Raw genomic sequence first — 27,663 nt, forward strand, 5'->3', positions numbered from 1 at the left:
ACACCGTGGGGAATATTTCTGTTTGATGTGAAGAAGAAAAAGAGACTGTGACCAAGCAGAAAATGACTCTTTAGGCTCTTCCTGGAAGTCCCACATTACTCCCCCTGGTACTGCACTGACCAAACTCAGTCATGTGGTCAATTCTACTCTCAATGGCAAGCAGAAGCATGATCCTCTCCAGTGATTATGTACAATAATTGACCTGTATTTGAAAGACACACGACTTTTATTTCTCTTTTCAATGTTATTTTCTAGCCTCCCTCTTACTTTTCCTATTTCAGTATCACACTGGTGCTTCAACCATTTATGATAACAGAACAGAATCTATAAGCTCTCCAGAAAGCCAGCTGATCTTTCTCTACCATAGAAGCAATAGTTTCAAGATAATTTAAAATTCTTTGACCATTCCTTATGTGATCTCTCTTGAAAGCTGAATTGATTTCATCTTTAAAAGTTTTTCTACATTATAACCTTTATTTTTAATTTTTCCATTTTCTTGGTTCTGTCTTCTTATCTGTTCTGCTGTTGTCCACTTGGTAGTATAAAGTGAAATCAGTTGTTGTTTCCATTACTCGGAAGCCACATTGTCTAAAACTGTGATTCAAACTTGTTAAACTGTAATTTAAGACTGCTAATGGGTTATCCCAACCCCAATCTATCTTCATTACATTCAGACATTCATATTTTGTTTCATCCCAATTATAAACTTCTTTACCCTCTGAACATGAAACTCAATTCAGATCTTTCACATTCTAATCTCTCTTTTTTAGGTAGTTTATATACATTTTTCTTTAGAGAGAGGTTTGCACATAATAGTTTCTTAATTCCTGTTTAACAAGGAGAAGTAAAACAAGCTATATTATTTTAATGTACAAATTATCAATTGTCTGGTATTTTGCAAATACTTTGAAAGCATTATCTCATGTATTCTTTAATATTACGAGTTGACAATAATTACCCTATTCCATGCATGAAGAAAATTCTGGCCCAAAACAAAACAAAAGTTGAAGAAGCAGCGCTAAAATACAAACTGTTTAGATAATGCTAAGTAAAGTTAGCCAATTAAAAAAAAATGGTGAAGGTTTTCTCTGATGTAAGGAGCTGACTCATAGTGGGATGGAACATGGGAAGAATAGGTAAATTCCAGATAATTTTCTTCCGAGGGGTGGGAGGGAAAGGGAGGAGGCAGGGGATTAGCAAGGATGGTGGAATTTGATAGACATCATTATCCAAAGTACATGTAAGAAGGCACGAATTGGGTGTCAAAATACTTTATATACAAACAAAGATATGAAAAGTTGTGATATATTTGTGTAATAAGAATTGTAATGCATTCCAGTGTCATTCATTCATTCATTCATTTTTTAAATCAATAGAAAAAAATACAAGCTGTTTATTGAAAGTCAGCCTAATATCTATTTTTCTTCTAAACATTTGGAATTGTGAGAGATGTATATTCACATAATGATTATAAAGATTCAAAAAATTTGCAGATCTTTTAAAATTTGAGAATATCCTAGGAATAGAACAAAATGATCCTGTCAATGTGTCCAGCTCGCTCTCCAATAAAACTATTTTTAGGAAGAAATAGGAGGGTAGTCCTTGAACTCCTTGTCTTAAATTTGGGCATGTCTGAGGTGTTCCTAAGCCTCCAAATGCAATGATTCAGAATTTAGGTCATAGGATTTAGTATCTAACATGGTGACAATTTCACAATCACTTTCTGAAAGACTTTTTTAAAAATTATACAAACTACATAAGAAAGAGGTTCACCATCCTCCATCTCTCAGTGACAATATGTAAATTTCCATGGCCAAAAGCCAGTGTTATTTTTTAATCTGCTTCTAACCGTCTATATTTGCAAAGATTTCCATTACTTTAAGTTTATTTGAACAAAACAAAACAAAACATAAAAGAAAATAGCATGTGCAAATTTCTCATACTGCCTAATATGGGAAACAATACATAGAACTAGATCATGGTGGGATAAATTGCTATGTATCAATAAGAAATTAAATGGTTTTCTGTATCTTGTAGATCTACTTTGTCTCTCCATCTGTTTCTTTTTAAAATGATGCCCTATGTACAGTAACTACATGGGAAAATATTCAAAAAGTAATTAAAATTCAGCAGTGCTCCACTATTTTTCATATCTCAGTGACTTTATGTAAATATTCACTACAAGTCAGGACCATCAATGCTTCTAAGAGAATATTTTCCTGATTTAAAAATTGTGGGCAAGAAAACTAGAGTGATGTGTACAAAAAGCCTAACATGGTTATACTAATCAGAGACAAACAAAACATCCAACATATTAACTTAAGAAAGCTTTCTTTCTAGAATGTATATGACTAGTTAATTTATAATTAAAGCCTTCCTGATTTTATTGGGGTGACTCCACCAAGAAAGTTAAACTTTTGTATTTTGCTTTATGTATTAAACATTAAGAGCCCACCCAGTTGCATTTCTTGGTAAAACTCAAAATAATGTTATCACTGATAATCAGAAACCAACATTCCCAAATATCTAGGCCTCTATTCAGACTTAATATAAAAATATTATTATGCCTTTCTATTTGAGTATCACAGTCATAAGTCACAGTTTGAATTGTGATTGAGCTTTAGAGTCTCTCTTAGACTAAGAAAAATAATTTATGGGCTTTGATGGAAGAAAATCAGTGCTCACTATATAATTGAAATTTACAAAGGGTCAATCCTCATTGATGTAATCTACAATGACAGCTAAACAGAATAAAAGATATTCTAATTGGGATTCTCTATTAATAAAATAGCCTGTGCACTATAGCCCCTAATAGGCACATTCTTCTGTATATATTTAATGTCAAAATGGCCTAAAGCAGAAAGAACAGGTGGTAAAAGAAATTATTTTAACAATAGTTGAAAGAAACTGAAGGAAGACTATCAGACCCATCTAAAGAGGGAACTATTAGTATAAAGTTGGGCCTTATTCAGTTTTATAACTGTAATATCTCTTCTTAATGTTCTACTGCCCCTTAGCAATGGTTAGAGTACTGCTAATTTATTTTAAAGCCTACCCATACCACACCACTACATATTTTCTTAACACCTTATCTCTATTGCTAATAAGAACACTAAAGAAAGGATACTTTCCTTGGCTTTGAATTTAGAAGAAATGTCTCAAGAGAGACCAAAAGGAGCTATTCTTTTGGATTTTTGATTATTTGAAATAAGTTCTATTTTATACATTAACAAAAATGGAAATTAAAACATATTACGTTGTCTGAAACAAAATGTCCAGTGATGAAATTTTCCTAAGTGAATTTGAAGAAATACAAATAATGATACTTTTCCTAAGTCATTCTCAAAGATTGTGGTTATTCTCTTAAATATATACTGAGTACATTCAATTTAAAAAGAGAGAGAATCCTGCCATTCAGAGTTGTGATTGGATACCGAATAACTCCTATGACTCTGATCAAGAACCAAAATAAATTGTAAACATTACTTTGAAAGATGTCATATTTACCTTATTCTTATTAGCTACCTGTGGGAAATCCTAAACAAGTTCAGAAAAGCCTCCATGAACCAACTCGCCAATAAACATAATGAAACCATTTTAACATTTGTCTCCTTGGCAAAAAAGAATCTGGAATAGAAACTTCACTGAATTGTAATGAACTTTCCAGTAGGTATTTCATAGAACCTTCATCACCCTTATTTTCTTAATAACGAAGGAACTGGAGTGTGAGAGAGGGATGCAGACAGACAGACTGGAAGAGAAAAGAAGAGACAAAGCAATACCTTTGGAGAGGCAACCATGAATAAAATATGAGGCATTTCACATCTGTGTAAATACAAGAGGGTTCTGTGAAGTCAAAATTCTCCCCAGCCTTGACCCAAAGTAAAAGAAAATTACTTTAGCAACTATCACCTGGGGCAGAGCGAATCCTTTTATAAATAGTTCCTTTGTGAATTCTATTACTCACCATGTATGAAACCTTTCAGTTGGAAAGGTAAATTTTGAGGTGTTGAAGCAACTTCAGCACGGATGTTGTTGCTATTGGAGAAAAGCTGTCAGTTCCTCCATGGGTGCCGTCAAGTTCAAATTGTCAATATGAATAAGAGGCTATGGAGGTGCTTCTAGGAGGGAGTGTGAGGGTGAAGGTTTGACAAAGTAACTTGGGGTTAAATTGATGGGAGCTCTATTTTTTCTTTTTAATTAGAAATTCCATCTACTAGTTTCTAGCCAAAGGGATTCTGAGGTCCAACATAGAGGAATGTATTCATGAATGACTAAAATCTGTCGATTTGGGCACATAGCAATACTAACTAGATTTTTTTTTTTAAGTTTGACTTAAAATTAGCGTCATTGTGCTTTAAAAGTTGACATCTGAGATTTTCTCACCCTCAGAGTTTTCCTTGTTCTTTGCCCTCCTACTTTGCTAGTTAAAGAGTGGTTAACACATAACTGAAAAGCTAACTGTGTTAGAAACCCGAAGGTCTACATTCCTTAATGGGGGCCGAGGTGTTTGGCCTGCGTGGAATGCGCCTGTCAGACAGGCTCACACTCCCTAAATGGAACCCGTGGAACCATCTCGTTTCATAACTTTCACACCACTCTGTGCTTTTCCTTGGGTTCTATTAATCCACAGCCTGTGATCTTTGGAAATGGTTTTGTTTTCCCATGGTCTTAGTGGGGCTTCCTAGAGAGCACTGGCTGGCAACAGCTCTCTTTCCCAGCCTCACTCCCTCTCTGACAACAAACCTCTTGTCATGATGCCAACTCCAGGGCAGGATTAGGATATGTTTCCAGGAGACCTGGGCTTTCTCAGTCTCACACCTTCTGACTGTGAAAAAGAACCAATTTGCTGTTCCGTTTTAATGAAGATTAGATAGACATTTTAATTGTCCTGTTGACCTAAGGTCTGAACCCTTGAGAGAAAAACTGGTAAGTATTTAAATGCTGAAATACAGGAATAGCACACGATGATTCCCCCACATAAAACTAGTTTTACCTTTCAACTCTCATCACTTCCTATTGGCCAAGATATTTTTCACCTTCAAAGTTGTGCATCTGTTGCAAGAACACCGAAAATCACAATTTGTCAACCAAATGACCAACCTGGAAATTCTATCAAGCAATTATCACATTCGTGTTTTGCAAACAACAGAATAAACAGGTTGGGAACAAGTGATTACCCCATAACAGCTTTCATCGCCCCATAGCTTCTGCGCTCTGCATACCTGAGGAGTTAGTACCACCACCTGATGCCACCAGTCTGTGGCTTGCCACCTTCCGATTGGTTTGGCTCATTTGAGTCAACTCTGGGTTGCTTGTAGAGCACCTCACAGGAAAGCAGTGAGCCAGTGGCATAGCCTCTGAACTTCTTTTCAGAAAACATCCTGCCCACCTACGTCTCTGGTCCTAAAATGGAAAGAAAATCCTGGGAGATTTCTGAGATACCTTGAAGGCTTTTTCCATTGTTTTGATGTCCAGTACCAGGGCTTTCTTCCATCCCTAGTAATCTCCTTAGCAAAGGAGATTTTTAACCATCCTTTTTAAATTTCTTCCTTTTCAAGTCAAATCCTTCTACTCTGCTTACATTTGAGTTATAAAGTCTGCTTTTAAGCCATTTCGTTCCTCTTTCCTTTCTATATAGATAATCAAATTTACCCACACAGCTTTTTCTTGTAAGAAAATACCAAAGACTGGTAGGTTATAAAGTAAAGAGGTTTATTTTGACTTACAGTTTGGGGTCAGGGCTTAGTGGCCACATCTGTGATAGCCTTCTTGTGGTAGAGTCCTGAGGCAGAGTGTGTGCAAGAGACCTAGCCACCTTGGCTTTAGAGCAGACTCAGTCTTGAAATAATTCATTGGCCAATTAATTTATTAATCACATGAAGTGATTGATTCATTCATGTGGGCAGAGCCCTAAGCCTCCTAAACTTTCCACCTCTTAATAGCTCATAATGGGAATTAAATTTTAACATTAATTTCACAGAGGACAAAACATGTTCAAATCATAGCTATTCTTTATGAGCTTGATGACTTTCTCTTTCATGGTAGTTTAGTGAACATTATTATTATATCTGGGTGTTGAATTTTGTCAAATTCTTTTTCTGAATCTGCTAGAATTTTATGAATTTTCCCTTTATTTTCTTAATTACATTGCTTGAATCTTTAGATATTAAATCAGTTTTGCAGTCTATGAGTAACATTATCTTTATTAGAATAGTATATGTATCCCTATTATAGATTACAGAATTTCATTTGCTAAATTTTGTGCACTTCTTGATGTCCATGCTCATGAATAGTTTTGGTCTATAATTTTCCATCCTTCATATATAAATATATATGTGTATATATATATATATATATATATATATATATACAAAAACACACACATATATGTATAATTCATAAAAGGAGGTTGAGAACTTAGTCTCAGTTCTCACATTTTCTGAAACAGTTTTAGGAAGATTTATACTGTTTTTCTGTAGTATTCATACTATTCAAATACACTATATTTGTCAAAATTAACCAATATGACCATCTTGTAATTTTTTACATTTTTATGGTATCTGTTTTGGTAAAATTATTGTATCTGTTTTGGTAAAATTTCTCTTTTATAGGGTTTGTTCATTCCCTTTAGTTCATCAAATGTTTTTTTTACTATAAATTTACAATGTATCCCTATTGCCATTAATGTTTTTAGAATTTTTATTGGTGCATAATTTTAATTGATACTGGTAATTTATTTCTTCTTTCCTTAATTCTAATCAAATTTTTCAAAATTTTATCAATTCACCATTACTATTTTTTATTATATTTTATGGCTATCTACTCTGATCTATATTATCTCCTTCCCTATACTGTGGATTTAATTTGTTCTTTATCTATTTTGTAATGTGTGATCTCAGATTATTGAATTCAGAGTTTTCTTTTTACACATTGGTTTAAATTTTCAAACCTCTTTACCTGTACCTTTGTAACTTTTATCTGTTGAATTTTTTATAGTGTAACTCAAAGTTACCTAGTGATACTTTTTGGCCTCATGAAAATTTTAGATGTGTGTGCTATATTTTAAAAATATTTAGGGCATTTTAAAGCATGATTTTGTCATTAATTCTGCTATTAATTTGCTCAAAACATTTTTATATGATTTTAATCTTTTTGAACTTATTAAGAATTTGCTATGGAATACCTGTGGTTAATATTTAAAATTATTACACATACTTGGAAGAACACAAACACTGCCATTTTTAGATGTGGATTTTACTTAAGATGTGGAAGAAGGACACAAATCTAGTACTATTGAGATCTTCCAAGTCTCTTCTTTTGTCTAGCTGTTCTATCAATTGTGAGAGAATGGTGTTAAAATATTTATCTATGGTTGTGGAATTAACCATTTCTCCCTTTGATTTTCCCAATTTTTCATTTCCTACATTTGAAGCTCTGCACATGTTAGACCAATTGATATTGTCTTAAAAATCACGGAGGCCTTTTAGTTGTTGATAATCTTTATTTTTCTGTGTTTTTCACATTGGATAATTTTCCCTGATTTATCTTTTAGTTTCCTGAATAATCTACTATTTCCATCTGGGCTGTTAATAAATTCACATGGTAATAAATATCAAGTGTGTATGTATAGTGCTAGTACTTTCACTCAGATCTCGTGTATTCTATTATCTGTCTATATTACTCTGCTGAACTTTTTTATTTTCATTGATATAAGCACATTTTACTTTACTTAATAAAAAGGCTCTATAATAGCTATGTTAAAACTTCTGTCGGCTATTCCATCCTCGGTGCCATTTCAGAATCAATTTTATTTTCCCTTGGAAGTGTGTTCCACTCTTACATTGAGGAATATTTTAATGCACTGTGAGCATTATGAATGGCTAAGTTGTGAAGATTCTATTATTTTCTCTGATTAGTGCAATTTACCTGCTTTAGCAAGGAAATAGATTAGAAATGTGAGCTCTGTTTCTTGGGCAGAAGCTCATCTCAGAGAACTCTTTTTTCTTGCATTGGCTGCTTTTTATCTGCACTACATATGCATAACTCAGGGTAAATGGTAGAATGTGTGATCAGTTCTCCCTTCCAGGAATTCCTCCTTTCTCTTCCATAGCCAGAGCTTTCCTGGCTTCATTCTTGTGATTCCCTCGGTCAAAACACTGCAGTTACTATACTAATAGTAGCATACCCTCTGCTTCCACCATGCTAATTGTTCCCTGGCTGTAATCACAGGACTGGGAATTCTGTTTGCTTCTACTATTCTCCTCCTTCCAGTGTGTGTATTCTCTACAGGCTGACTTTGGCTGATTACTATCTAGCTTACCAGTTTGGGGTATTATGTCCAGATTTTGCAATTATTTTCTTTGAGCAGGGAAGGAATAATGTTCTGATAGCAGCTGATCATTAAATTACCAAAACATAACCCCCGATCTGTGTGTAAGGGGACTGATACTAATTAATTCAAGTAAATGTGTATAGATAACAAGAAAATAATGATGAAACTGAGCTCTTAAGATCCTGGTTAAATATTCTCATAATTTGGTTCATTTTCATCTGAGAATACTCATTTTAAATTAAATGTACATTTATCAATAACCTAAAAATTAGCAGTTACAATAAGGCCTTGTAGCTTCTAGTTAAATCAATAGAATAGCAGTTTAGAGACAAAAATGCTTTGCACCCTGATAACTTTATGTTTTCCTATCATCAAATTATTGTGCTTATTCCAACAAACACATAAAAACTTCAAGAGAAAAACAGAATTCAACTGTGGTTCTAAGCAAAAATTATCACATTCACATAATGGTTAGTAAGTCAAGAATATGCATATTAAATAACCAATAAAAACAACTTGGAAATCTTGCTATATAGACAGGCCTTGTGTTTATCAACCCTGATGTATAGTTCCACAACACCTGAATCAGTATAGCACACTGGTCTATATGTTGGTTAGAAAATTAAGTCGAAGTATGTATGGCTTGGATATCCAGAAATTTTCATTTGAAGATTAATATGAGTTTCATAGTAAAAACTTTCTTGGGTCCTGTATGAATCTGTTAAATTATTGCCGGTCCTGACATTTATTCACTCTGATCTAGAATGCTTATTTGGTTTTTAAAGATTACTAATAGGTGGCCCTATCAGGAAGCATTTAAAGCATTTACTTAGGTTCTGATATGATAGTTTCCATTCAGAAACAATGAATGTTCCTGAATGAACAAGATAGAGGGAGAATATATATATATATATATATATATATATATATATATATATATATATATATATATATATAAAATATCCTTTATTGTTTTTTCGAAAGGATTCAAACTTGCTCAGTAAATTAAACTGCAGTCATTGACTGTGATGGAAAGTAATTTAAATTACATATGACATGCATATTCAAAACTATTTGCTTAACTCAGAAGGTAGCAGACAAGGGTATTTAAAATAAAGCTTCTGGCATAACATGTGATAACTTTAATGATCATTGTGCTGGAAAACAGGTGGCAGCCTGCTTCCCTTTCATTTCCTTCCACCCCCTCCTCTTTCCTTTCCATCTGTTTCCCATTTTCTCCAGCCTCTCATGAGTATGTTTTGGTCTGTGAAGAGCAGTTTGCTATCTTCAGTTTTGGGGGAGGACAGGCACATGAATTCTGGGAAACAAGAATTAAGAAATACCTCCTCTTCCTACTGCTATCTATGTTCTTCATAGAATAGGACTCTGCTGTTTTGCAGGTAGATGGAATGAATGTATGTGCCAGGTGCCATCATGATGCACACCCAGGTCATATTCCACAAAGGCGGAAGCATTGGTGGCAAATGGATCACATATTGTCAAGTAATTTTTTTTTATTCCTAGAAGAAAACTTCCTGAAAATATGTTACCACCCCTGACAATGACAGATGTGGATTCATTGGGTGTCATTGACTTATGGATTTATTTTCAATGTAGTGATTTCTTCTATCAAGCCAAATATTTGTATAAAATAAACAAAACAAAACAGAGAAATCATTCATGGAATTCTCAGGATTTATATGTCAGAAACCACAACATCTATTTCTCTTGCTGTAGTACAGATTATCACATTACTACTAGTTGGTCTCTTAGCTTTACCCCAAACAGGCTATCTTCGATGGTGTTTTCAAACCTATCTTCCATAAACACGGATCTATAGCTTTTACTTGAAAAGTCACAAATCTTTAGTGACTGTCTGCTATACAAAGGACTAAAACAATAACTGGGGAATTTGAGACATTTGTACCTACCCTCTGAGCAACACGAGTGTAGGAAGCATAAACTATTCATTCATTTACTCATTCATGAGACAACACACATTAATGAAGGGCCAACAATATGCCAGACCTTAATTAGGTTTTAGAAGTGTCAATAGAAAGTGAACAAACCAGGTGAATCAAATATCTCTGCTCTTCTAGAGTAGTGACAGGAAAAATAAAATTAAAAAATAAGCTAGTTGAATTTAGAGTTTTTTACAAGGTCATAATGATATGAAAAAAAAAAAAAGCAGAGATCAGGAAAAGATGTCTTTCTCTGTGAGTGTTGAGGAATCAGTTTTACAGAGGATGACCAGTGAGTTCTCATTGAGATGCTGTCATGATGTGGGTCTTTAATGTCCTCTGCAAAACTCTTGTGTTTGGAAATGCAAGAAATTTCAGAGGTGAAATAGTTAGATTATGAGAGCTATAACATCACCAGTGAATTGATCCATTTGATGAATTAACAATGGGAATGGATCACTGGATGGTCACTGTGGGCAAGTGGGGCATGGCTGGAGGAAGTAAGTCACTGGGGATGTTAGAGGGATTATTCCCAAAGTGGTCCCTTCCACTCTCTCTCTGTGCTTCCTGGCAGCCATGAGTTGAGCAGCCTTCCTCGGCCACTTCCTTCTGCCATAATGTTCTGCCTCAGACCCAGAGCAAGGAATCAATCAATCTGGACTGAACCTCTGGAACTGTAAGCCCAAAATAAACTTTTCTTCCTTTGAGTTATTCTTGTTGGATATTTTGATCATTGCCATGCAAAGCTAACACAGATGCTTTTGTTGATAGGCACATTGGCTAAGAAAGTAAAAACAAAAGACTCAAAGGGTATCTTAGGAAATAGGAAGAGGGCCTCAGATACAATGTTCTCAAGGTAGGAACATGACTGGCATGTTATGAGGACATGAAACAGAACAACCTGAATGAAGCTACATGAGCAAGAGGAGACAAAAACCAGCTGAGGTCAGAGAGTTAAACATGACCACAGTTAGGCTACTATTAGGGACATTGGTCTTGATTCTAAGTGAAACAGGAAGTGACTGGCAGGCACAGCCTAGGTTACAGTTAAAAATAATCACCCTTGCTTTCTTTTGGTATATTGGCATAGCAAATCTTGGAGGTTAGGAGGTCCCTCAGTTAATCCTTACAAGGGCTTGATGGGCACTTGGTATAAAGAGAAAGCAATGCAGAGGAGCAGATGTGGGTTTTGCAGAGCTCTGTTATAAAACAAAATTATTGCTACACAGTCAGTTACAGAAGTAAATACTTATTTAGAATAAGTGAAGGTATTACCAATGTTTAAAAGTTGCTGAAAAATACAGGTATCATAAAAGTCTCAGAATTTATAAATTATTAGTGTTGTTACTATTACCTGTTTGCTAACTCTCTATTCTGCTTTTTTTCCCTACACTTTTAGAAGCACTTTTTTTGGTCACCTTGCCATATAACAATTTTATGGTAGAGAAAATAGAAAGAAAATTCTATCACTAAAAAACAAATAACAAAACTTGTTAAGCTTTGTTCAAGCTTGCTTGAACAAAGTATGCCTTTTTATTTTTGACAGTTTATAAAAACAACTTTCAATTTTGTAACCTCCTCTGCAGTTCCTGGCCAGGCTGTGCTATTGCTGGAGGGAAGCTTCTGAACCTCTAGACCTCTTCACGTCTTTGACCCCTGGGAACACTCACTACCCAAATACTGGCCCAGTTTGGCCTAACCTCATCTCTTGAGGTACCTCACTTTCAACTACTATTGCTACACTGGGTCAGTCTATAGGAGATAGGTAAGCCAGGGTCTTGACAGGCATTCAGCAGAGAGAAGTACCATGTTGCCTTCTGAACCCTCTACTTGGAGTGAGTGGTAGGTCCCAGAAGCAATTCAAGTTGCAAGTGTTACTCTGGACTTGATGGTGTAGACTAATTATTGCCAGCATGCTGCTGCCTACTTCTAGCCTCAGGTCCATCACCAATATGTATTATAAGGCAAACGAGATACTGGTCTCTGTCCCATGGCTAGAAGACTCCTGAACCCCTGGAGGGACAGAAAGGGCCTCTGTGGGTGAGGGGCAGTGAAGCTGAAAGTTTATTAAATCTATGTTTGTATGTGTAGATGGGAAGAAGTAATCTGTTTCTTATAAATATTGATGCATCAATATAAAGATTGATGTAGATTGGATAGGGGTATAAGGCAAAAAAAAAAAGCAAGGAAAGCACCGTGGTTTATTTTGCGTTACTGTAAGGAGAGAGCTGTCATTTTCTGATTTAATTTACTTATTTCTCAGATCAAGATATCTATAGAAGGAACATCTGAGAATTAGAACAGAAATTCGTTTTGACGTTTAAATTTTCTGATGGGCACTGATGTACAAACACAGATGTCAAGAAAGGCAGCTAGGACATGAGTCTGGAGATCAAGAGAAAAGACTGGAAAGGAAAAGAATTTCAGAGTCTTCAACACCTACGTGAGACTTAAAGTCAAAATACATTGTGAAATTACAAGTGAATAGGAAAGAATTCTACGGAGGAGGCCCCACACTGTAGTCTCATCTCAAGAGACCTAAAAGCTAAGAAGGAACCATACAGAAATTAATAATTTAGCTGCCAATGAGGTGTAAGAAAAAAAAAAAGATGAGAAGGGAAGAAATTCTGCCTGGGAAGCTATCTAAGAAAAGCATAATAAAATAATAGCTATGCCAAGTGCTGCTGATGTATCTAGCTAGAGCAGCACTAAAAAACTGAGCCAGGACATTAAGAGACTGACCTGTGATTCTTGTGTTTATCTCTACCTGGGTGAAGGTTCTAAGTAAGAATGAGAGCCCAACTAACTTCAGGGATAAACTCCTAGGCAACTAATGGTGTTGGAGAAGAGTTCTCACCCACTGAATTATAGATTAGTACAGTAACAGCAGTTTAGTGACATATGTAAATGAGTTTAGCATCTCTATATTTATGAAGGCTGAGTAACTGGAAAATATCACATAAGCTCTCCGACAATACAATGGAGCTATTTTGATGTGTAAATCTGTCTTAGTGTTAAAGGTAACTTCCCATTTCAGTTGGAAACCACTTCTTTGAGTCAGACAGATGAAGGACATGGCAACCACCCTGGTATGCCTGTGACCCTTGATTGCGTCTATCCTTGAAAAGTATTAGTGAAGCTTGACATGGAGAAAGATCTCGGTGAGTTCAATATGACATGCTGATCCTTCATTTCAGCTGAGATAAAGATCAAGAGGAAATTGAAAGCTTATAGATAATCTTCTCTGTGACGTTTTTTGTAAATGTGAGCAGAGGAATGGTGCAGGGCAATAGAAGAGATGGACAATCGGGATGATTTATCTTTATTTTAATGTTTGGGAATCCCTTTATCTAGAAAAAGTAACATTAGAGGGAATGAAACCTATTGCAGAAATGTTTATATATGTTCCCCAAAACAGTGAACTAGAATGTTTAATGGCAGAATTATTATTTATAATAATTCAAAGATAAAGAGTACCCAAATAGCCACTAATGTTGAATTAGTCAATAAATTATGATATAGGAAAGAAAATGATTGCAGTATAAAAGAAGAATGTAGTGATCATAACAGTCTTTATCTTGTCTTCCATCCTTAGCCCTGGAGGAAGAAACTCTCATAGCTGAGCCTTCCTGCTTCAGAGGATACCACACTTGATGATATAATTGCACTCTACCATTTAGATCATGTCTTAGCTAAAGTAAGACCCTAAAAAGAGGATTCTTCTATAGATAGTCATGTAAGTTATTCTATTCTCAGCTGAGGCTTGGTTAAATTAGAAATCATAGTGTAGAAGCTCTACCCTAAGCCTAAACCTTACTTCTTCCCCTCTAACACATTTAAAATTAAGCATAGGGCCAAAACTTTGCTATCTTTCTAAATTTATTATATGTGAAACCAGAATTATTTTCTAATAACTTATTTCAACTGCTGTCAAGACTTCATTGTTATTTTTGCTTTCTTGGAGGTTTATTGGATTATAATTATGTATAATAGTGAAATTCATTGTTGCATATTTTTAAAGAGTCTTTGCTTATAAAGTTTGCTACACTACAGCATTCTTTGAAGAATAACACAGTATTGGTACTTTTATTACTTAGAAAAGAATCACTGTTCACAAAGTAGTTTGATGATTGTGTGTAATTTTTTTCATCTTTAAAAGTGAGAAAAACAACTGCAATCCTTTCATAAAGGTTATGTGATGAGAAAGTTGGAATCTCATATAAATAGCAAAACACCCCAGAAAATTGACAGTCAAGTGAATATAAAAGACATGGATATATCCAATTAATTAAGGGGTTGTTGGTGAGAAATGATACAGGAATAAGATACAGTATAAAGTTAGGAGGAATTTGATGGATGTAATGGCACATTCCTGTAATCTAAGCAGCTCAGAAGGCTGATGCAGGAGGATTACAAGTTCAAAGCAAGCTTCAGCAACTTAGCGAGGCCCTAAGCAATTAAGGGAGACTCTGTCTCTAAATAAAAAAATACAAAGGGTTGGGGATATGGCTATGTGGGTAAGCACCCTTGAGTTCAATCCCTGATACCAAAACAAACAAATAAATACATAATAAAGTTAGCAAGAAGTAAATGGTGGTAGATATGGTGGTAAGTTGTGTAAGGAAGGAAAGACTACTTAAATATGTGGGCTTTGTTTGTTTGTTTCTTTATCAAGATATGCAGTGAGTTTGCCAGGGAAGGTGAATATATGGGCCCTGTCCTTTCTATCATACCTTTTGTGTGATGCTGAGTTCTATAGAAGTTGCAGGTGTTCACTCACGAAATTTGGTGAACAATCGTTCCATGAGTACTTAAGATTAAAGTCTGTTTGTCCCAGAAAATAGTTGATAAAAGCATCAACAGTGTTCAGAAGTAGGAGGTTGTCAAGACAATCTTGCACTGGGTTGGTGGGACACTGACCATGAGCTAATTTGAAGCTGATGGCACTGTTCCTTTGAAAGAACTACTAAAACCTTCATCTTCAGGAGATAGTTATTTGGTAAGTTACAGAAAAAATGTCTTGACAGTAGAGATGTAAGTTAGAGCTGGACTATCAGTTACAACAAAGAAGGGCTTTTAATCATAACAATAAAAATACAGTATAAGTATGGAGGTTGACACATTGCAGGACCCTCGATGGAATGGCAAGGTTCTTCTGAGGTTCTTCCATATGACTTAGTGGAGTGGAAAGTTGTTCTGAGACTTTTATCTAAGATAAAAGTGATAATAACAGTGATGTTAAGTCAAAGAATCCTAGAAAAAAAAAGGGGGGATATTATTTGTTATCTGAGAATATTCTTTTCTTCTTGGAGCTATGTATTTACTAATACTCAAAATTCAAATTGGGTCCGATTTTTTAAATAAATGAAAATACACAAGAGTAATTTTTAAAATGCAAAATTTAAAAAAAATTGTCCTAACATGCAAAATTATTTAATTAAATATGAAGGATGCTAAGTCTAAAAAGGAATTCTGGGGGCTGTGGCTCAGCGATAGAGCGCTCGCCTAGCATGTGCAAGGTGCTGGGTTCCATCCTCAGCACCACATAAAAATAAATAAAAAATAAAGGTATTGTTTTTTAAAAAAAGGAATTCTTAGTAGACCATGTCTTTTCTGGCCTCCAAAGTTATACTAGCCTTTACTCCTGTAGTTTATACCATGTAGATTTCTTTTTACAGTTGCTGAGGACAACACCTGCCAATGAGAGGAAAACACTAGTCCTATCAATAATGAGTGCACCAGTGGTCTACCAGTAGCATCCTTAGTTCTAATATTATTTACAGAAACTTTAGAAGATAATGAATAAAAAAATGTTAGGAAGAAGTTGATGTATGAATAAAAAAACTGAATTAAAAAAACTAAAAGATCAAAATTTTTCTCAATGGAACCAATATGTTTGAACTTTGAAATTTAACTCTGGAATTTGTTTAAATACTGTCTTTTCAGATTCCACAAAATAAAAACCTAAAGGAACAAATGTGCTCCTCAAATGAATTGAGCACTCACTTTTTCCAGAATATTTATGATTTGTGATACCCTTCTACTTTATCTACCATATGAAGTTTTTTTACATGGCAGAGGTACAAGGAATAGGGACTTGGCCACATGATATGATGGCTGTTGTTATCTTCAGAAGAGCACTGAAGGTCCTTGAGATCAATATTTTATTTGAGCCTCTTCCCATTGGGACACCAAAGGGGTCATGCCACACTAAGGTCCAGTGGGCTGAGTTTTTCATTGATACTGGGAATGGATGATGAATCACTTTGTCTGAAATTATTGTTTCCCAGTCGCTGGGATAATTTTATATTATATTTCCATACCTGAAAGTCTCTCAATTGGCAAATTTGTATTAGTTTGATGGTACTATTAAAAGAGAGTACCACAAACTAGATGGCATAAATGACAGAGATTCATTGTCATTCAGGTCTGTAGCCCAGATGTCTGAAATCCAGGTGGTGGCAGGGTTGGTTCCCTTTGAGGTTGGTGAGGGAAGGACTTATCCCACTCTTTTCACATTGGCTTGTACATGGCTGTCTTGATGTTCACTGGTATCTTTCTTATGTGAGTCTCTAACTTCAAATTTCCCCTTTAAATAAAAGCAATGTTTTAGTGATCTAATTTTAACCTGATTTTTCTCTGAAAGACTTGAGGTACTGGGACTTAGGACCTCAACGGGAATTTGTTGAGACACAATGCACCCATACAGTAGATCTTTAAAAAAGAGCACAGGGTCTGGAGACTGAGGCAGGAGGATCGTGAGTTCAAAGCTAGCCTTAACAACAGCAAGGCGCTAAGCAACTCAGTGAGACCCTGTCTCTAAGTAAAATAGAAAAAGGAGTGGGGATGTGGCTCAGTGGTTGAGTGCCCGTGAGTTCAATCCCCAGTGCCAAAAAAAAAAAAAAAAAAAAGAAAGAAAGAAAGAAAAGAAAAGGAAAAGCCAGAATGCAGGAATAAATGTCCAGCACACTGAGAATCTAGAAAACATGTTATTCTAAACTATCTCAATATTTACAACTTTAAGCTTTATTGGGTGTTTCCATGTGATGGTTTAGATATAAGGTGACCCACAAAAACTCATGTGTGTCCCTCAAAAGCTCATGTAAGAAAGCTGAGAAATAAAATGATTGAGATATGAGAGCCTTAACCTATTCAGTGCATTACTCCTCTGATAAGGATTAGTGGTAACTAGGCAGGCAGGGGTGACTGAAGGAGGTGGGTCATTGAAGCTATGCCTTTGGGGTATATATTTTGTCCTTGGTGAGGGGAGTCTCTCTTTCTCTTTCTCTTTATCTACTTCCTGGTTCAATGTTACCAGCTACTTTCCTTCTGCCATAATGTTCTACCTCATTTTAGCCCCAAAGATTTGAGGCAGCCATATATGGAATGAGACCTATGAAACCATAAGCCTCAAATAAACTTAAAATTTTTCTTGTCAGGTGTTTTAATCACAGCAGTGTAAAAGCCGAATAAAGCATTCCATGTGATAGGAATGCACACACACACACACACACACACACATCTTTATATGCTAATTCAACAGCCTTTATAGGTCAAATTGTTATGCTTTTACAAATGAAGGAACTAGGGGGTGGGAATGTAGCTTAGTAGTAGAGTGCTTGCATAGCATAGCATAGTCCAAGACCTGTTTAATCCCCAGTACTGAAAAATGTTTAAAATCCCCAATAAAGGAACTAAGTTTGAGAGAGATGAATTCTCATAAAGTCATGGGATAAAGAAGTGACAGATTCAAAGATTAAACCACGTTTTGTCTTATATTGATCCTGGTACCCTTTACCCTCTACAGGGCCCCTTCATGTATTTACTTCTGAGTGTGCCCTGAGTCAGATGCTCTGCCATAAACAGCATCATCCTGAATTTTTGAGATAGATATTAGTCTTTCTAATTCACCTTGGAATATGAAAGTCCTTTCAGGAATTCCTTATTTTTCCCTAAATATAATCTTTCCCCAAACCATTGTAGTAGTAAAATATTAATGTTCTGTGTGGAGACTTGGCCAACTGTTTTTTTTTTTTTCCAAATCATTCAGATATCTGTTCCTGAACCCAATAAAGATTTTTGTCTTATTCATATTATAATTAAATGCAGGTTGGGACATTGAGTGAATCTTCTCTACATGCTCATTCAGGAACTCATGTTCTGTCTATCTGGGGTTTCTCCCAACCCTTAGGTCTTCAGGGCCTGTACTCTATCCACTATGTTTGACTAATGAAAAAGAGAAGAGAGAAGAGAGGAAAGGAGTACCCCATTACATGATTTTAGAGACAGAACTTAGAGTCACATGTATCACTTTCATAAATGTTCTTATTTCTATAATTCAGTCACATGGAAAGCTTAGGTGGGAAATGTAAAAGCAAAAAGGAATAAGTAAATGATTAACAACAGGTCAACTTTCTACAAGTGCTTAAAAAAAAAGAAATATAGTTTAAGAGCTCAATAATAAAGTTGATTAGGAACCATTGTCCATCAAGATTTATGAGTGGTTCTGTCATCTTGATCCCATGACTTGTCTTCAAGGAATTTATATGTTTAGAATTAACAATATCAAGAATAAAAATCAGTATCTGATTTATACTCATTAAAATATCTTAATAAGAGTATGAAATAGTTGTGAATTTAGCACATGAACTAGTTGAAAGAGGAAAAAAAAAACATGATAAAATGGTGTTGAGACAAAGTGAACACATTGGAATGAATTTAAAAGAGATCCCAAGAGAGAAGGATTGCAGCTTGAGAAGAAATTGTATCTCAGAATGTGATGGTGAGTACAGAAAGAAAGAGAATTCTCCTCAGAGAAAGACAAGTCCAGTAGAAGACAGAGAATAGCCATATGCTAAAGATCTAGGCCCAGACATGAGGAGTGATATAGATGAAAGGTATTAAGTAGATCAACATGTTCAGAAAACCAGGAAAAGGCTAATGGGTCTAGCATTTTCTGCATGGTGACAAAGAGTAGTTAGTTAAACTGGAGTGCTGAAGGCTGAAGTTTTGTCTTTACATCTGGAACAGGGGCTGAATATTGGGGTTCAGAGCAGAATAAGAATTTGAGACTAAAAATAAAGTGATAAATTTCCAAAGCCATGATATCTGTCATAAAAAGACATTGACATGTCCTTTTTAAGTCAAACCTTCTCCTGACTCTTTCTGGACTTTTCCTGGACATTTAATCTATATCATAAGATTCAGATGTTTTTTTTTTTTTTTTTTTTTTTTTTTTTACTAATTTTTATTTGGCAAGAATTTTTTAGAATACATACTTTGGGTTGGGGAAAGAGGTGAGTGAAAGAGGAGAGAGTTTCGGGGCAAGGGGTGGCAAGGACCTAATGGGAGGAGCCAGGGAAGAAGAGCCACACCCACTGTACAGCAGCCACAATGATGCCTTTCCCCTATGTTAAAACATGGGCTGTAGGACTGTAGGACAGGGCTTCTTAAACCTGCTAGAACTGCTCTTTGAATAAACCTTGAAATCTTAATGGCTAATTTGGAGAATTTCACACATATCTCTCACCTCTTTAGACCACAAAGTTTCTTTGCATCACAGAATAGCTGCAGATAGTACTGAGAGTAAATGCCGATTACTTCCTTGTTTTTGACACCACAAAGCCTGGAGAAACCACAAGATGGTCTCAAGTCACAGATCTTCCCATTCGCACTTCTGAATATTAACACTGATTTATAAGCCAAAGCTCATTTTGCAATTATGTTGCTGACATTAAAAGTCAAGATAATCTCTTAATCACAGGGAAGGTAGAACTGACAGGAGGTGGCAGAAATAAGTTTTGGCAAGTCGAAAGATGTTGAGGTAGGAAAACCACACTTTCACATATGCCTGAATAAGACTCCAAATCTTGCTTTTCATCAATCCAAGCCCAATATTTCACTGAGAAATCTGATTTAGATAAAATTACATTTCTAATTGTATTAGATGAATAGCAATATTTTAGACATTTACATTGAGTCTCAGAGGTAAATAGAATCAAAAAACTATAGAAAATCATTTTATTCTTTTATTTAGTTATCGATTCAATAAGTATTCATTAAGTCTGTCTTACTTTCCAAATATTATACTAGGTGTCAGGTTATGATGACAGTGTGACCTGAAAAAAAAAATATATATATATATATATACTCTATAATTTATGCAGGTATATCAAATTTATATACATAGATTTGAACAATTTTTCCTGAAAAGTATAATTGTTATCCCAATTCCACCTCCAGTTAATACTCATTATCACTTCTTTTTGTTTACTTCGATAAAGTTTTCTGATTTAATTTAGAATGTCTATGAATTATCTAAATAATTGCAATATTGAGAAAAAGATGATTTCTTTGCTCCTTTTTTTCCTTTTTTCAATTCTCAGACTTCTTAATCTTTTATCTGTTAAACTCAACTTTATGAAAACAAGACATACTCTTACATCAATGAATATAACAATGAATTTGAGTATTCCCTCAGAAGGGAGTTCAGTTAAAAAAAATGGCCCTTTATTCTTATTTGAGAAAATTCAATTATTATCTCTGCTTTCTTTATAATTTGCATATTTACCCAAAATGCACTATAACAAAATTCTCTTTAAAATTAGTATGACCTATGCATGTTCATTTGTATGCTTGTGGCTACTTGGGAATAAAGCTCTTAAATTACAGTTTCAGTCATATCTAACTGAATATATAAATGTTAGGAAGAGGGTAGGGCAGGAGACTTCGATGTTCTGATCAGATCCTTCTTTTTTTTTTTTTTTCCCCAGAATCTCTCAGTGACTGTAATAGCATGGATACAATCTCTGAGCTGCTTGTCTACCATGACTTACACATTTTAAATTTAAACTAACTTCCTCTTTTGTATGTATCTTATATTTCCTAAAGCAGTGAACTAGTAAACAGAAAGATGCACATCATGAAATGGATAGATAATTCTTTCCTCATAAACATCTTGAAAGTCAGAGCAAAGAAATCAAACCAAAACCAATTGAACTAGCAGAAACAAACAAAAATCAACTTCTGTGACACTGATGAGGATTCATAAACAGTGTGTATTTTGCATCATATTGTGCTTAGCAAAAGAAAATCACTTTAAGTGGGTTTTGATTAATGAGACTCTCAAGAAGTTAATTGAAATAAAATTTGACCTGGATTTTCTTCTAAAGCCTGATTATAAAGTTCATATGATTCAATCTACAGCCTTAGAAAATATTACCACTTCTGAGCTCGGCTTCTTTTACCAAATTTTTATTCATTACTATTATATTTTTGTTTTGTTTTATTTTAGGCTGGGAGAATTTAGCCCAGTATCCACGACCCAGTCTTGACTCAATGAGAAACAAACAAAAAAAGATCCTGCAACGATAAGCAGATTTCTAACAGTACTTAATTTTAATATTAGTCACCAAATTGTAATTTATCAACATATGAGACAAACATTTGATGCTTTTATAAATCAAATAGCTCATTTTTTTCAGCTATTCCAATGAATGCCACTTAATTCTCAGTTTCTCCACATAAACCTATTTTAGTCACAGAAACAGGGACACTTTCACTTCTTCAAAATGATGTATTTCACTTGTGAATTTTTTTTCTTGAGAATGAAAATCCTTGTTTTAAAGACTTGTTCTCTTAGAAACAATTTGATTATTTTCCTTCTTTGAAACAGGTTATCACTACTTCTCACTGTTGTGCTAGTAAACCTCAATAATTTATTTGAAAATAAATGAGCAAATACTTTTTAAAAATTCATAGGAATATCTTTTCCTTCTGATATATCATGATTTTCATGAAAGCAGTGTCTGCTTTCCTTTTCTTCACCTACTGGTCCTTAGCTCTTCAGTTGCTGATTATAAATGTGGTCAAATGAATTTTTAATTAGTTAATAGTATTGAGTGCTTACTATATAATAGATTGTGCTAAACACTTTCATGTGTATGATTTCATTAAAGATCTCAAAAAGCCTAAAAGTACATTAGATTATCTGAATTTTTAGAAAATTAAACAGAGAAGTCATTAAATTAATTTGTCCAAGTAAGAAATATCAGAGTTTTAACAAGCCCAAGGACATTCAGCAGGTTCCAAAGTAATAAATAAATTACCAATGGAAATAATTCTATGGTATATCAAATATGTCATACATTTTCCTCTTTCATTCTTCCTCTGTAGACCAGGATACCTTGGGACCACATGAATCATTCTGGTCAATGGGCTGTGTGCAGAAATACTGTGATATGGTCAATCTATGGTAAATCTGAGTTGGTGTAAAGTTTACTTATTCTCTTTTACTCTGCTGTGGCAACATTGGAAGTCACATGTTGTCATTGTCCTAGGTTAGTAAACTTCATTAGCCTGAGTCCCTGAGTGTTTCTGTGGAATTGACACATCCTCCACTCTCAAAATGTGTTTTAGATTTGTGTTAAATAATAATGAGATTTGGGAGTTAATCAGCAAAACACAATCATTGCTGACTCATACAGTATCCTATGAGAAAGAAAAAAAAAACAATGTAAAGAACTGATTTCATTGGCTCTAGGTAAGTAAATATTATATTAAGAATACATATTTCTCATAATTTTTGCTAGATGACATCATGTATGAAAATGTATTTGAAGACTCTGAAAATTCTGTAGGGAAGAATAAAATTAAAAATAAAAGAATGTAGTTAAATAATGCCAAGATTTACTTTTGGAGAATATTTGCTCAAGCATTTTCTTTCATTCTTTAATGGAACAGGATAAATATGATTGCAATCTTAACTCAGGAAAAGGCCAAGGTAATATGATATTCTGGATCTTTCTATGCTTCTCTTAATAATATTCATTTTACTTAACTAATGATAAGTTGCTGCAGTCTGGCTGGGCACAAAATCACGAGCCACTCACAGCCTTGTAGATTCAAACAGCAATTCTTTATTCCCAAACTCTCACTGGCACTCTACACACACATTCTGGGAAAATCCACACTTCCACTGGACTCTGCATCCCAAAATACTCTCTGAATCCCTCGAGAACTCAATGGGAACTCAAGGAGTGGGTGGGTGCCTGAGGCAGCAGCATATGCCCTATTCCCAGCAGGATACACCTTAGACCTGGAACCACCCTAAACCCAGATGGCCCTAAACCCAATCCGCCCTAAACCCTGATCCGCCCTAAACCCGGATCCGCCCTGGTCCTTGAGCAAGGTCACCTTTCATGCAATGTCACTGCAAATGACCTGGGTCCAAGGCAAGCCCATGTCCACAATGGAGAGTCCTCCCTCTAAGCAACATGGGGTAGGCTGACAAGGAAATTGCCATGTGTCATTCTTACTTAGCTATGGCTCTCAGCAATAAGTTACTTCTAAGTCAGACCTATCAGTTATCTATAAAATTTCTGGGTGAGAGAAGCTCAAATGCAGGTGACTTTCAGGGGTGGAATGGGCTAGAAGACAGCCTACTATATAGTAGTCATGTAGGTTCTCACACTTCCTTGGTAAAGATTGCAAGATAAAGGTGTGTATCCAGCAGTATTAGTATCTACAAAATATTACTCATTCAAGATTCATTTCTTGAAAGTGGAAAAAAAATGTTAGTCATAGGACTGTCTTACCTAAATAGATACCATAGAAAATATCACTATAGACTACTTAGGAAGAAGAGAATGTGTTCATCTCAATAACGAATAACCCAAATTATGGGATATCAAAACAATAAACTATGTGAACAGGTACATTAGTGAAATCATACTGCAAAAGTTCCCTGTGACATTTCAGCTAGAAAGAATAGCTATTCATAGGCAAGTCATTAAATGCCAGGCTCAGTTTATTGTAATTTCTAAAAGTTTGAATAATTTGGAGAAATACATGAAATATTTCCTAGTTTTAATAATCTAAAGAGTTCTAAATTTCCTTATAACATAGTGGTTAAAAATTAAGTGCCCTTAATAACTTTGAAATTCTAAAAACATTAAACAAATAGTGTAGAGGTTAAATTAGGTAATTTACATAAATAATTAGGATTCTGGTTGAAATGCAGTAGCAACTTAATAAATAGCAGGGTTTTTTTTTTTAAAAAAATTAGTTGTATATGGATCCAATACATTTATTTTATTTATTTATTTTTAAATGGTGCTGAGGATGGAGCCCATTGCCTCACACATGCAAGAGAAGCACTCTACCACTGAGTATAACCCCAGCCCTAGCAAGGATTTTTGAAGTTAAGGTAATATATATGTATATATTTTCACCATTGTTCATGTCCTCTCAGGAAATTCTAGCTAGTTCCCTAAGAATAATCTGATTTCAGATAAAGTAGGATTATGCTTATTTCAGATGGTAATAAATCATGTCATCAAGTTCTTCTAGATTAATTACGAATGTGTTTCCCTATGTTTATCTTCCCACAGGGTTTGGTTTAGTGTTTTCTTTGAAGTAGGTTGAAATAGGATAAATGTAGGTATGCATGGCCCTATTTTCACACATGTGCATTATATCTCTGTCTGGTAATCTCATGGTTGAAGTAATGCTCCAAAGATTATTTTTTTTTTTAAATAAAATCATCTTATTTAGGAAACTGCTCTCTCAGCTCTGAAGATGTTTAAGCGTTTTCAATTATCAATACCCTACAGATGACAACTGTTTTCCTCAGTCTGGAAATTGATCTAGCACCAGGAGTAACAATTGCATATCAAAATTGGAATGTATTTCCTCCCACTGTTTTCAGCTGGGACTAGAACAATCAGCATTCTGCTCCCCGAAAACAGGAATTTGGACAAAAATGAAATTTGGATAACACATGGCAATGAGATTAGTTTTTTTTTCCCCCCTGAGATTCACACCTTGCTCAGATGATTTGAAGGGAATAAATAAAGGATAATTGTGCGAGTTCTTATACTAAAGTAAGAGGCAAGTATGATGGCACTGATAGAAATTAAACAGAAAATTCCTGTAGAAAGATGAAATCCATGGGAAATCCCCTTCCTGGCCTTTTGGTAGATTAAAAGCTCATTCAACTAGTTTTTACAGTAATGTGAGTGACCTGGATCTTAAGAACACAAAGGAAATGTTTAGTTTTATTTTCTTCAGTATCAAAGGCTTTTCTCTTATGTACTCTTAAGTTCTGGGTTCATCTATAAAAGTGGTCATACATTCTAGTATCATTTTTTTCATTTACTATCTTGAAAGGAGGAAACGTTTTAAAAGAAGATTCAGGAAGATGTATTTTGAAAAATACAAACAACAAACATGTGTATTGTACAACGTATGGCTGATTAGTGGCTTTCACATTCTGTATTTCTATAAGTCTATCTGATTTGCAAGTGATCACCTCAACAGAATCTCACCCCACAGCCCTGGGATCATTCTCCTGTTACTTCCCAACATGGGGAAGGCAGGTGAGGAAGTCTGTGTTTCAATAATTGGTCATCTACACCCTGAGTCTGTGGTCCTTTCAAGAAAAAAGAATGCTCTGCTGACAATGTCCTAGTTGAGCTTTTTTTATACACTCCTATAGGACATTATTGGTAGGGTAATGTAAAAATAACTTATGAAAACAATTTTTCAATTAAAATAGGTAACACAATGTCACTTCTTTTTCAGAATGCTGCCATCTTTAAGCATAGTTTGCTCAAGCTGAGGCCTGCCTGTCTCTTTTCACAGTGACACCCGCATTTGACACATTCGAGGAGGCGAGGCTATAATCTTAGCCAAGATACTAATTATGAAGAACATGAAAGGATGCTAAATTTGGCTTGAGAACAAAAGCAAATGACTGTGCTTTTAAAAATCAGCTCTAACATTTGATCTTCCTAATCATCTATGGTGATTTTAATAACATTGGAAGATAACACTGCATATAGGATTAGTAAACATTGCTAAGAAGGAATTGGCCCAAGGATAATAATAAGATCACATTTGGCTAAGAAACTCAGCTCCAGCCTCAGCTATTTACCCCTTTTGTGAATTTTGAAGTAGAAGCCATCTCTGGTTTTTGCCAAGTTTTTGCCCGATTTAATTATTCATAAGAATTATTCTTAAAAACATGAAAAAAAATTGTTTCATAATTGATTTTTGTATTGTGGGGGCAGGGTTCTGCTTTTAATGAAACCCACGTTATGAAATGTACTATAAAGGGGATCGCCATGTATCAAGTGCTTATTCTCAGCCACACGTTCTCACCTCCCATTGCTGCTTTTCTCCTTGATTAGGACTCAATGGGGAAAACACTACTCCTCATCCCTTTATCTCATAATTTATCGAGCCAATTTCCATTTGAACTTGGAGTGCACTCTACTTTCAATTGAGGGCAAGGTGGTTTAGCTTAAACATTTCGTCTTTCTACATTGAACTCTTTACCAACCACAATTCACATTCCCGCCTGGGAAACCCTTCCCACCCAGAGCAGAGAATCATGTACTGGTTGTCTCATTTGTCAAATACAACTCAAATACTGTCAAATTGTCTCAATGTCTACACGTACAGTACAGCTGAAGGAATTAGGATCAAAAGCACTTGGAGTAGAGTTGTTCCCTAAAAGCTTAAGCAAAGTTTAACTCTTACAGTGAGCATGAAACCTTAATCCTCCAAGGCACAAAGGAAAGTTGTTGCAAAGAAAGTTGCCGCTCAAGAAAGACAATATATTTTGAACCTTGCAAGGTGAATCCAGAGACTAACCTGCTTTAAAAGGCTCCCTGGAAAGAGTCAAAGAGTCTCTTTTTTCCCCAATCTCTGAACTTTCTTCCTGGGTAAATTCCGGCAGTTTTCCAATTTATGAATATTCCCCTCCAGCACGGTCTGATCATTGTAAATGTGTTCCTGGATGGCAGACTCTCTTCTTTGGCAGAAACCCCAGAGTAAGCAGATATGTGCATAGGAAATGAAGTTCCCAATCTGGGAAGGTCAAAGGGAGATGAACTGTAAGAAAGTCACTTTTCAATCATGCTGATTTCTTCTAAATGCAGGGGGGTTAGAAGCACAGACACTAGCAGCACTGCTATTAAGATGAGTTTGACTCATTTAGCAGCAGTGGTGAACCTGGGAGGCTGACTCAAATGAGCAAAGCGCCAGCGATGCTAGTAAACAAGTGTTCACACCTGGTAACAGCTGTGTGGGTTTGCTGCACCAGGTGTGCTATGTAAACTCAGCTCAGTGCCACATTTATCACTTATTAAGAGTTATCAAAATGCAGCCTATCCTTCTGGCAATTGTCACAAATAAAGCTGGATGCCATTTGTCAGGGGTCTCAATTATATGGATTCATAAGCACAATGTGCATCACAGTGCATCACAGATCAAATAAAAAAGGCTTCGATAAAAACTTATGCAGTGAGAAATGGTTAAGGAGAACTTTATAACCACAGCCCTGGATGGTATCCACAAACCATT

This window comes from Urocitellus parryii, chromosome 6 (genome assembly GCF_045843805.1).
Source record: "Urocitellus parryii isolate mUroPar1 chromosome 6, mUroPar1.hap1, whole genome shotgun sequence".
In the NCBI taxonomy this organism is placed as follows: domain Eukaryota; kingdom Metazoa; phylum Chordata; class Mammalia; order Rodentia; family Sciuridae; genus Urocitellus; species Urocitellus parryii.